Source organism: Pleurodeles waltl, chromosome 2_2 (assembly GCF_031143425.1).
Source record: "Pleurodeles waltl isolate 20211129_DDA chromosome 2_2, aPleWal1.hap1.20221129, whole genome shotgun sequence".
NCBI classification, from domain to species: Eukaryota; Metazoa; Chordata; class Amphibia; order Caudata; family Salamandridae; genus Pleurodeles; species Pleurodeles waltl.
Window position 1 is genome coordinate 781,997,190 of NC_090439.1, and position 13,700 is coordinate 782,010,889.

A 13,700-nucleotide genomic window follows, 5' to 3' on the forward strand; every position below is an offset into this window, starting at 1 on the left:
TCAAATACTTTACACATTCCATCTGGTGAGCATGGGTTATCCTAGGTGTGTATCTCTCTTACCCTGACTAGAGGGAGGGTCCCTGCTTGGACAGAGTACAAACTGACTGCCAACCAGAGTCCCCATTTCTAACAACAAGATGATGATGTTTATTTAGGGAATATGGCCTACTACTTCCTTGATAACCTATGTACAAGGTTTAACTGCTTCCCAGAACTCAAAGATGCCAATTGATATAAAACCAGTCTTGACAAAAGTAATGACTTCTCACTTATTATAAGAGAAAACTCCTGCTTGTAAGAAGACCCTTTTCAAAGGTTTGACTGCTTGTGAGATAAAGAAACATCCTAGAGAGCGCTGGGATAAAGCAGTAGTGTGAATAATAAACCTGTTTATGTGGGAAAATAATTTACTGTCTATCACAGTTTATCTGTATGTCATCAGATAAGGAGATTTATTCCAGTTTTCAGACAAATTATAAAGCCTTCTGTCTCTATGGACACGTAATCACAGACTTTAAGTGAGGAATTTAATGAGATGTATGATTACAGCCAACATGTCTTTCACAACATAATCGCTTCTTCAGGGTTGTTTGAAAGGACAAACAATACTACTCAATATATTCACAATAATAATAATGTTATACATAATAGTACAAAATACTCCAAATTGACAGTACCTGACAGAATTTCAAAAGAGCACCCAAATCGCATTTTTAAATTAGACTTTCCAAAACTTAAACATTAAACATTTATAAAGTCTTTACAGAGATCGTCATCATTGATAAAAATTTGTATTCACCTAGTTTCATTGAATATTGCAGATGAACGCTTTACATTTCTTTCCTCCAAGTTTATTTCCTTCAAATGATGTAACATGATTCCTTATTAAATAGTGTGAAACAACCTGTTTCTTATTGAATGATATAACTTGATGTTAAAAACCTATTTGCATACCAAGTAAGCATGTATTGAACTAGTCCGCCATGCTGTAGTAAATGCATTCCATGCATTAGCTTTCACACTTGATAATTTGCCACTTGGAAAACAAAAACAATTGAGCTGAATAAAGTGTCCAGACCAGCGTCGGCTCTTCCGCTATGGCAGAGGAGTGTTCCCCGCCACCCCGGCGCCAGCAGCAGCAGCTGCAAAACTTGAAAAATAAAACAAAATAAAGCATGTTTATAATCGTTTTATTTTTCTAAGGGGCAAGGCCGTAGGGGATGACAGGCACGAGGGGAAATGGTGTGCACTGTTGACAGTGCGCATGTGGGTTTGGCAGGCCATCTCAGGGCAGCCAAACCGATGAGCGCACTGATCTGTCCCCAACCTGAGCTGCATTGCTGAGTTGGAGACAGCAGGCACAGGCTCCCACTCTGCTTGGGAGCGCCAATCAAAGGTGTTCAGGCCAGTCCTGACGCTGCTCTCAAGCTGCCAGCAGCATGAGAGCAGTGTTAGCATTGGCTGCAGGGCAGCCTGAGAGCCTGTGCCTGCAGTGGAGCCTGAAGGGTAGCGATGCGGCAGGAAGCAGGTAAGTTTTCTTGGGTTATTTTGTTATGTTTTTGTTGTTTTTTGATTTGTGTTCCCTGCAACTTTGCCTCGACCCAGCAACAACTGGTCCAGGCGAGATAAATAATAGTAATGGCTGATGATGACTTCTTATAAAGAACTGATCCCATAATATTTTTGGGGTCGAAACACAGTTGGATGGTAGCTGAGTGATAGAGGCATTTTTAGATCACTTTCTCACTTTCACTGCACTTTTCAGTATTCTAGTTCACAGATCCCTAATAGTTTCCTGGACTTATGTGGAAACGATCCCCTTGGTTAGGGGGAAGGAGGAGTCTCCATGATGATGCTATTAGCTATGAGTACACCAGAGAAATAATATACTTGTGGTAGGAAATAGCTGGTGAGGGTCTCCCAAAAGAAACTAGAGGGACTGCTTGGTGAATACTGGGACAAGTGGTTATACTCCTGTTGTTCTTAAAACATAAATATCAAGCCCTACTTCTCTCTGGGAGACGGGGGTTTTCTCCTCCAAATATATATAGATGGAGATTTATTGGAACCAAATTGTTCTTTTAACACTATATTTTCCTAAAGAAAATGGCTAAAACGTTATAGGTTTTAAAGGCACATTTGAGAGGCATTCATGATATGTTCCAGTGCTCCAAGGGCTCCTAAGACATTTCTTTTGATGTTCCCGTCATATGTTGTTAAATGTTTTTGAAGCAGTTCCTACTATTACAATTGTGATGCTAAAAAACACGTAAATAAGAAGGTATGATATTACCTATTAAAGGTATCATGGTGCACTTTTGGAATTCGCACTGCAGATCATATACATTTGTCAAAATTGAAGGTATATCTCATTGAACCATCCTGCCAACTGTTAGCGCAGGTGCTTTTAATAAGAAATTATTAATGAGTGTTTATGTATTTTGAATAGTGAGTTTATGTAGAAAAAGAAATAACATAGAAAAATAATGCATGCATTTGAAAATGTGACCTCGAAGAATGACCAGCAATGCTAACGAAGTGTACTAATCAATGATTAATACTTATGAAATATTGAATATATGTTAGATTAATGAAGTAATATGCCATATTAAGAGTTAAGAAGTGTGCTTTAGCTTTATTAATTGTAGGCCTTAACTTAGTGAGTGTCTTGGCCTATTTTGCCAGGCCTCATGCAGAAGCTTTATTTCTTAGCATTTAATAAAAATGCTGACCAAGTCAATTAAAATGTGAAATGTCTATTGTATTGTTTAAATGTGCTTAGTGGAAGCTTTTCGTGAGAACCGACTACTAGGAGATGATGTTCTTTCTAATGCAACATTTTATGTGTAATGTGTGGGAGACTGACTTTCCCAAGACAAGAACAATGAAGATACTGACTAGAGTGGAAGCTGCAACAATATTGTTACCTGACAAGCCGGATGATGAGGACATCGCAAGACGAACCAATCAACAATATGAGAACAGAGAAATGTTAGAATTCATAGATTTGGTATAGTAGTTTTATTAGACAGATTGTGAACATACGATTAAGTGACCAATAGGGAATTAGGGGATAGTTTAGGTGACTTTGATATAACAATACTCATTTTGAAGAAGGCATGCATTCCGACATCCTGAGATATTCTGCCCCATTTTCCTGACCGAAAAGTTATTACTTTTTTATGCGTCTTTACTAGAGACATACTTGACTTTAATGCTTAATGGCTTTGCCTACATGTTTCCTGACTGAGAGCCCGATGCCTTGCTGATCGACTGATGTCCTGAGGATGAAGTCTGATTCTGCTTGCTGACCCATACTGAGGATAGGTATAAAATGAAATGTGATTATTATGCATATTTGCTTTTCTTTTCGAGGTACCAACTGTGCTGTTTTTGTATATGACTTTATCATAGTTAGATGTTTTTCCAAATTGGTGTTACTAAATTGTTTTGCATGAAGCCCAACATGTTGATGCTAATCTGGTGTTAGTTGAGGATTCCGACTTATGACGAAAGAGACTAATGCTTGATGGATTTCTCTGCTTAACTTCATGTATTTCATCTCGTTGATGCAGCTGACTCTGCTATTGATTTGCACCGTAACTTTACAATATGTTGTAGTTCAAGCTTTGATTAGATTGTGTTTCTTCCACCGCTTTGGACAACCAGTGTTATTTCTGTATGTGTTTCATTTGATTTTGAGATTTATCTACATGACCTTAGCATAGTTAATATAGGGAAATAAACATTATACAATTTTATTAAAGGTGTGGTTATTCATGACTGAAAGGTCATGGTGTGTGACAATTACTGACTCCATTGATTATTGATTTTATTGATTACTAATGATTGTTGATTATTGCTTATTGATTTATATACTGGAGCTATGGTAAGAACTTCTTAAGTACAAGTGGTTCATTGATCTATTCGCGTCCCCTTGGAAGTTTACTTATTAAGGTCTGACGCGCTAACAGTTATGGTAGCAGACTGATGGTTAGTCTCCTTAAGAGCTTGCCATAGATGTCCGGTACAGAGTGTTATCAGAGACGGAAAAGAGGCTGATGGTTAGTCTCCTTAAGAGCTTGCTATAGACGTGCAGTACACAGTAACAGGTGTTCCCAGAGATGGTAGCTGTTTGAAGTTGGTCCTTTGAGAATGCATTATTATTGAGTTTTGGATTTTGTTTTTCAATTATGATCATTAGAGAGAAAATGATGTTCCCTTAAGTCCAGAAATAACTTCCCCAGATCCTGGATCCTACTAATGGTTGTTTGAGGATGTTCCCGGTGTTCAAGTGTTAGAGTGAGTGAAATAGGTTGCACTTGCCTAGCTTATGCAAATCGCAAGTGAATTGTGAGGTTTGCAAGGGTTTTAGAGAGTTTGTGTACTCCAAATGAAGTTGTAGTAGGAGTGTGCGTACTCTGCAGTGTGAGAGTAGGGAAGTCGTTGAACTTCACAAGAGTGTGGCGCATTGTGCTAAAAAATTGTCCACGTGGTTTTTGATGTACGGACCCTGCGTGGTGTAAGACTCAGGAGTATATTGAAAAGTGTATAAGACACTTGGTTATATGTTGTAATTTGTCTGGTTTAGTAGGTTGATCCGGCGTAGTCAGCCAGTCAGTGTGTTCGTTAAAGTGGGTGAGAGAAAATTTCGACTGAGATTTGGCAACTCCTATGTGCACCAGGACAGACCCATTGATCAGTTGAGAGTAAAATTTGCGGGTCGAATTTTGCTTGTGAATCTGGGAGACCGAGAAAGCGTAGTAGCTGTAAGTGCAGAAAGAGCCATTAGTGAAAAATCTTTATGTTTTCTGAAGCGATTGTGTTACCTTTCCTGTAGTAAACCAGCAAATTTGTTTTTGATTTCCTTGGTTTGTGATTAGTGCTCACAATATTTTGTATTAGTTTTGTGTGAATTGGAGTTTAGGAGGACAAGCCGTAAGAATATGTCAGCTGCAGAACGTGTGAGTGTGAGTGTGAGGTCATTGGAGCCGTACTGGGATAGGTCAGTTAGTGAGAAGGGTCGCGCACGGATAAGCAGCTGTCCATGAGAGGCAATTGGTTGAGAACGTAGGTGAAAGGAATCTTGGGATTAAAAGTCACTTCCTAATTTGACTTTGAATAAACAAAAAGTAGAAAAGATTACGTTTTTCAAGGCGTTAAAGAGTGCCCTAAGGGGAGATACGTATATTACAGCAAGTGTAGGCGAGGCTACACTACTGGAAGGTACACCGGCTTACATTGATAAATTGAAAGATGGGAACTTAGCGTTTCATAGAAATGGGATGTTGAATTTGAGGGTTTTGGAGCATTTATGGATGGTGCTATATGAATTGAAGCCCCTTCCAAGACCAGCACAGTTTGAGGCATTAGCGATTTGGGAGCTGGTAGCCAGACAGCAACTGAAATTTGAAAGGAGGATGAGAAAGGCAGAAAAGACTCTAGCGGAGGCTAGATGGGATTGCGTTCAGAAGGTATGGAGAACAGAGACTTTGCAAGTAATTAAGTTGTTTCTGGCAATTACGCAAGAGAATGAGAAGGAAGGAAAGAAAGCGGCTAGGAAGACTAATAAGAGTCCATCCGAACGTAAGGGAGCTAGAAAGTCCTCAATAGTAGAGGAAGAATCGGACGATGATGAGTTCCTTACACAGTTATTGAGAGATCGACCACCACCATATACAGTACATGAGAGTGGTCAGAGTACTAGTGTTGATCCAACAGCCCCGACACAGGTTAATGGGACAGCGAGTCTGGTGCAGATTAATGGGAACCTGACACAGAATGCGGTGCGAAGTGGTCTTAATGTGCCCACTACTCCTGTAGTGCAAACCGGGATGCAACCGCCACAGGTACAGAGAGTATATCCTGATGTGCCCATTATGGAAACAACTTCGAACTTAGTGGTGCCCATGGAGCAGGTAATTCCGAGACCAATACTGGTTCAGACTGAATCAACTCCGATTTTGTTGCCCTGAGTGCAGCTGCAGGTAATGCCAAGGTTTACGCCAATGACAGGGGCACAGTCAGACATGACTCCGATGATGAATCAAAATATGGGAGTTACTCTCCCACAGAGTGTAGGTGCCAGAGCAGCCCCAGATGCTATGTCGCTACCAATTACTGTTGGTCCAGCGGTACCATTATTTGCACACAAAAAACAGACTCTAAGTGAACAGGGAGCAATGACCCAGAGCCTAATGAGGGGAGGGCATAAAGAACATGTTCAGGTAGTCTTTCCTGTGGGTCAGACTTTTAACAGATCAAGATCATTGTTAGACTTTAGGCCACTTGTTGCACTTCCGGATGCTATGACAGGAACAAATGTTAGCCAGAACTTGAAGTTATTGACATGGACAGGCTGGCGGATGGGGACTCGTAATCCCCAGGGCAGCGCTGCTTGCATCGCTGCCCTGGTGGATTACAACCGCCGGGACCGCCAGGCTGCAGGATGGTGGCAGCCTGGCGGTATTTGCGGTAGTACCGTCGCGGCTCTGCCATGGTCATAATGTAGTGGTAAGTACCACCAGCCTGTTGGCGGTACTTCCGCCACATTTTCACCACCCGCCGGGGTCATAATGACCCCCAAAGTGTCTCTGCTGAAATTGCAGTACTATCAGAAAGTAGTGAAGTATTTAGGTCACCAGATTGAGAAAGGGTCGAGAAGGACATCCAGAGAAAGGATTACAACGATATTGCAGATACGTCCCCCAACCACACAGAGAGATGTCAGGATGTGTCTAGGAATGGTGGGTTATTGTTTCCAATGGATTCCAAAGTGTTCAGTCATTTTAAGACCATTGCAGAAGCTGACTCTTAAGGAAGTCACTGATCCCATAGAGTTAGACCAGGATGAGATGAAAGAGATTGATTTGAGAGAGAGTTTGTGCAGAGCTCCAACGTTGGGTATGCCTGATTACACAAAACCTTTCACATTCTTTTGTCATGAGCGTGTTGCATGTTCTTTGTCTGTCTTGACACAGGTCCATGGAGACGTAAACCACCCAGTAGCCTATTTTTCAGCTACTTTGGACCCAGTTGCAGCAGCCTTACCGGGTTGTTTGCGTGCAGTTGCCACAGTTGGTCAAGGCCTTACACAGTGTGAAGGCGTGGTGATGGGATATCCCCTGATTGTAATGGTTCCTCACTCTATTGAGATTCTACTAACAAGGACGAAAACCCAATACTTGACAGGTGCGAGCTTGACTAGATATGAAACAAGTATTTTGGGGTTGTCAAATGTAACATTGAAAAGGTGTGCAATGCTGAGCCCGGCAAGCTAACTTCCGAGTGAAAATGCTGGAATTGAAAAAGAGGAAGATGTTGAACATGATTGTCTTGAAGTAACTGATTTGTGCACAAAACCGAGACCTGACATTAGAGATACACGATTGGAAGAAAATGAACAAATTATTTTTGATGATGGTTCTTGTCTGAGAGACAATACAGGGACACTGAGAGCAGGATATACTGTGTGCACAATTACAGGGAGCTTGGAAGCTTCTTGGCTTCGATGAGTATATTCTGCCCAGGTAGCGGAACTGGTAGACCTTACTAGAGCGTGCCATGCTTCTGCTCAGCTAAAAGTTGCCATCTACACGGATAGGCAGTATGGATTTGGAATAATTCCTGATTTTGGTCAATTGTGGTCACAAAGAGGTTTTCTGACCTTTGTGGTTCACCAGTAAGAAATGGTGAGAGAATTAAAGAGTTGTTGCATGCTATTCAAATGCCTGAAAAGATTGCCGTGGTGAAGTGCAGTGCACATCTGAAGTCGCAGGACTACGTGTCATTGGGAAATGGATATGCGGATCAAGTCGCAAGATTTTGCGCATTGAACTGCATATCGTTCAAAGACAAGTGGGAACTGTTACCCTGAAGAAGATGAAACTTGTACAAGCTATGCATTGAACATAATTGATACTTTGGAAGAATTAAAATTGTTCCAGAATAATGTTGACAGGGAAGAGAAACATACATGGAAGCCAATTGAAATGAGTACAAAGACAAGATGAATTGTGGGTTTCTGAGGAGGGTCAATTGGTTTTGTAAAATAGCCTGTTGTCTCAAATGGCAAGGTACTATAATGGTCAAGCACATATTGGGAGGGAACCATGGTTTGTCTGTTCAAACATGATTGGTTCAACCCAAAGTTTAGACAAGTTGCTGAAGCAGTTTGCCATTGTTGTGTTATTTGCCAACAGCTAAACGCATGGAAAGGAACCGTGGTTAATTTGAGCCACATTGAAAGAGCAGGAGGTCCATTCAGCAGAATGCAAATGGATTTTATTGTGATGCCTGTGTGTGGAGGTTTGTGATATGTGTTGGTGATTGTTTGCATCTTTAGTCACTGGATTGAAGCGTGCCCTACACGAAGAAATGATAGTCTCACAGTAGCAAAACTACTGCATAGGGAACTGATACCGCATTTTGGGTTTCTAATTTCTTCAGAATCAGACAGGGGAAGTCACTTCAACAATGAAGTAGTCTCATTACTGTGTGCAACATTGAACATTGAGCAGAAGTTGCATTGTAGTTATAGCCCTGAAGCATCAGGACTAGTGGAACAGATGAGTGGTACCTTGAAGTCAAGAGTTGCAAACATGTGCAGCTACGAATTTGAAATGGCCTGACGCGTTGCCTTTAATGTTGATGTCAATGAGAAATACACTTGACAGGAAAACAGGATTGTCGCCCCATGAGATCCTCATGGGCAGAGTAATGAGGTTACCAGCGGTGCCAGCAAATGCACTTGTCAACATCACAGATGATATGGTGTTGGATTACTGCAAGGGTCTGGCTGATGTAGTACGTTCTTTTTCTCAGTAGGTGGAGGCCACCACATTGCCACTGTTCCATTACCCAGGGCACAACCTGAGAGCTGGGGATTGGGTTGTCATCCGAAAGCACGTGAGAAAGACGTGTTTAGAGCCTCGTTGGAAGGGACCCTGTCAAGTGGCCCTGACGTCTACCACAGCTGTGAAGTGTGCTGGAGTTCCGAACTGGATTCACGGCATGTCACATGAAGAAAGTGGCATGTCCATTGGATCATGAAGAAGCGTTGTTGAGAGTACTAACAACAGTGAGACAAGTCTCAGGTTCGGAAGGAGAACAAAGAGGACCTGAGACTGGATCTAAGCTCGTTGAGGATGGTTCAGTCACTCCTGTGAGAGACGAGGGAGGAGACCTCCAGGAGGGTATCGGAGAGCCTATCTCAACTGAAGCAGCAGGAGAGCCTAGTCAGAGAAGGGCTTTCCCAGAAGCAGATGATTTTCAGAGACACACAGAGCAATTGCCAGACCCAGAAGGGGAAGGAGTTGAGGTGGATCAAAGTCAAAGCGATCTGACTCCTCCTGAACCAGTTGCAGGGCCGTCAAGAGAAAACACCACAGAACAAGGAAAAGGTTCAAGTTCAGTCTTGAAGAGAATACTGACAAAGGGTCCACTGAAAGGAAATAAGTGGCCGGAATCGCAAGTGGAGAAAGGGAAAGGTGGTTGTCGAACCAACAATCGAGGAAGAAATAGATACCACAAGGAAAGAACATCTAAGTGAAGGAGAGCTGAATGGTGATCGAAAATTGAAGAGAAAGAGACTAGCGAGTTGAAGATACGCAGGTCCTGAATGGACGTATGCAACTACTAAAGAATGGCCGCAAGAGTTTTTGTCTTTTTTTATTTGATAGAGAAGTTTTGGGTCAGTATTTTGGCATGTGAAGGAGATTAACGAACTGAACTGTTGGAACAAACGGAGAGAGATTTTTGAGAAAAAGACTGTTGAAAGTAACTGGAAGAGACATTGATAACCTGATTTGAATTTTGAAACCTGATTTTGACAAAGCTTCTAACCCATTTTGACAAGGCTTCCTGGAAGTGAAACTGAACTGCTGAAAGAAGAGTTGTCTATTTTTAATTTTTGCTGCAAGTTGTTTCCTAAATTTCTTCTGCTTTCTGATTCTTTTCAGAACATGAGTAACATTAGCCAACAAGGTAGGGGTGCTAGGTGCTGTAAATATATAAGCATTGGTTTGGCGATTATGTGTGAGCTATTGTTTGTAGTGTTGATTGTGGGTATGTCTGTTCTTGATACGAGAAAAGCCAACCATACTTCTGCTTTTGAGACTACTACTGCACTAACGGCATTAGAGAAGTTTAAGTTAGATGATAAATATTTGCATGAATATACTAATGAACAGGGAGAGCTTTCTTCTAACATTTTCTATCACTCTCTAAGTGAGCATGTTGAGACAATGGATGCAAAGAATTGTTTTGTGTGTATGCAGATTCCTTCATCAGGCGAGGAAGTAGTCACATATCATAGCTTACCTTTATCATACGGGATAAGTTGTAGTCTGTTACTAACAAGGTTTTATAACCAGGAGTATATTCAATATTTCTATTCAAATCATGATGTTGTGTTTTTGGTTGTTCCTATAATTAGGTATTTGAGTAAAGTAGCTAAGGATAATGACATAGTATTAGTTAGAGGTTTCTTTGTACCTACATTGAAGTTTGGCACAGCTCATGCGCATAGAAATAATTTGACATGCTTGCTTACACCTTTAGAGAAGAGCTTCTTGGATCACACAGATAACAGGAGGAAGGCATTAAAAGAGAAATTAGAAAAAGGCTTAGAGAAAAGGACTTACAAGAATGATTATGCTTATACTGCAATTAAAGCGCAGGGGAAATTTGCTTTAGATTCGCAACACATAGGGAAGCTTTGTATATATAGGCCTAAATCGCGCACTGATACTTTTTTGTGAGTACGAGTGAATGTAGACATATGTTTTTGTTTTAGAGTAAATGGACTTTTATGTTGAATGGGCAGGACCCTGCTATTCCAGGGATTTACTATATTTGTGGACTTAATGCTTATTACCGTCTTCCAAGAGGATGGTATGGGACATTTTCCCAAAGATTTATCAAATGGAGGATTTGAAGAAGTATCCGAAAGTGACTAAATTACATCATAAGAGACAGAGGAGGGAGTTCTCTTCTGCGATAGTGGGAGATACATTTGGAGCGGTGATTCCTTCAGTGGGAGTCATTCTGAATTCGATAAAGATTCGAAAGTTGTCTACTATTGTGGATAACATGTTGACAAATGTTTCAGGTGCCATACTCCTGATAGATACTGAATTAGCTGCTGTTAGAGCTATGACTCTTCAAAATCGTCTTGCTTTAGACATTCTTTTAGTGAAGGATGGTGGAGTCTGTAGAATGATTAATTCTAGGCATTGTTCATATCTTCCAGATAACAGTAAAGAGATAAGAGACTTACTTACTATTTTGACTAATGCAAGTGCTGATTTGAAATAATTGAAAGAACCAGGGGCCATATTTATACTTTTTGACGCAAAACTGCGCTAACGCAGTTTTGTGTCAAAAAAATTAGCGCCGGCTAACGCCATTCTGAAGCGCCATGCGGGTGCCGTATTTATTCAATGACGTTAGCCGGCGTTAGCCGCCGGCGCTGCCTGGTGTGCGTGAAAAAAAACAACGTACACCAGGCAGCGCCGGCGTAGGGGGATATGGAGCTTGGGTGCCAAAAAATGGGGCAAGTCAGGCTGAGGCAAATTTTTCGCCTCAACCCAATTTGCGCCATTTTTTTCGACTCCCAACCCCCATTGAAATGACTCCTGTCTTAGCAAAGACAGGAGTCATGCATAGTGGCATGTAGGGGGGCACAAATCAGGCCCCCATATGCCACAAAAAAAAAACAAAAAAAACTTACCTGAACTTACCTTAATGTCCCTGGGATGGGTCCCTCCAGCCTTGGGTGTCCTCCTGGGGTGGGCAAGGGTGGCAGGGGGTGTCCCTGGGGGCTTGGGAGGGCACCTCTGGGCTCCTTCCGAGCCCACAGGTCCCTTAACGCCTGCCCGGACCAGGCGCTAAAAAACGGCGCAAAAGCGGCCGGACGTCATTTTTTTTGACCCGCCCACTCCCAGGCGTGAATTTTGCCCGGGAGTGTAAATACGGCGCACATGCCTCGGAGTCAATTTTTTAGACGGGAACGCCTACCTTGCATTTCATTAACGCAAAGTAGGTGTCCACGCTAAAAAATGACGCAAACTCCATGGACTTTGGCGCTAGACGCGTCTAACGCCAAAGTATAAATATGGAGTTCGTTTTGCGTCGGAATTGCGTCAAAAAAAACGACGCAATTCCGGCGCAAACAGAGTATAAATATGCCCCCAGGTGTTTGGGAAAAGGTTGGCAAAGGGTTTGCTTCAGTGGGGAATTGGCTCAGCAACATTTGGAATGGGGTTCTATTGAAAATACTGCAAGGGATATTAATTGTTGTGGTTTGTGTATTGGGGATATGGGGATTATGCAAATTATGCAAAATAATTAAATTGAAAAAGTTAAAGAATAATCAGAGGAGGGAAGAAAAGAAAAGGGAAAATGCTAACAGGGAAAATTCAAGGGGAAAATTTAATTATGAAGGGATTGGATTAAAGAGAAATTTAACTGATGAGAAAAATTGTGGGTAATAGTGTAATGGCATATGTAGTAATCAGAGGAGGGATTGCTAACTCAGGTGCTTTTAATAAGAAATTATCAATGAGTATTTATGTATTTTGAATAGTGAGTTTATGTAGAAAAAGAAATAGCGTAGAAAAATAATGCACACATTTGAAAATGTGACCTCAAAGAATGACCACCAATGTTAACGAAGTGTACTACTCAATGATTAATACTTATGAAATATTGAATATATATTAGACTAATGCAGTGATATGCCATATTGAGAGTTATGAAGTGTGCTTTAGCTTTATTAATTGTAGGCCTTAATTTAGCGAGTGTCTTGGCTATTTTGTCAGGCCTCATGCAGAAGTTGTATTCCTTAGCCTTTAATAAAAATGCTGACCAAGTCAATTAAACTGTGAAATGTCTATTGTATTGTTTAAATGTGCTTAATGGAAGCTTTTCGTGAGAACCGACTACTGGGAGATATTTTTTCTAATGCAACATTTTATCTGTAATGTGTGGGAGACTGATTTTCCCAGGACAAGAACAATGAAGATACTGACTAGAGTGGAAGCTGCAACAGTATTGTTACCTGACAAGCCGAATGAGGAGGACATCGCAAGACGAACCAATCAACAATATTAGAACGGAGAAATGTTAGAATTCATAGATTTGGCATAGTAGTTTTATTGGACAGAGTGTGAACATATGATTAACTGACCAGTAGGGAATTAGGGGATAGTTTAGGTGACTTTAATATAACAACGCTCATTCTGAAGAAAGCATGCATTCCGACATCCTGATATAGTCTGCCCAATTTTCCTGTTTACTAGAGACGTACTTGACTTTAATGCATAATGACTTTGCCCACATTTTTCCTGACTGATAGCCCGATGCCTTGCTGATCGACTGATGTCCTAAGGACTAAGACTGATTCTGCTTGCTGACCCATACTGAGGATAGGTATACATTGAAATGTGATTATTATGCATATTTGCTTTTCCTTTCTAGGTATCAAATGTGCTGTTTTTGCCAATGACTCTATCATAGTTAGATGCTTTTCCAAATTGGTGTTACTAAATTGTTTTGCATGAAGCCCAACATGCTGATGCTAATCTGGTGTTAGTTGAGGATTATAATTTATGATGAAAGAGATTAATGCTTGATGGATTTCTCTGCTTAACTTCATGTATTTCATCTCGCTGACACAGCTGACTCTGCTATTGATTT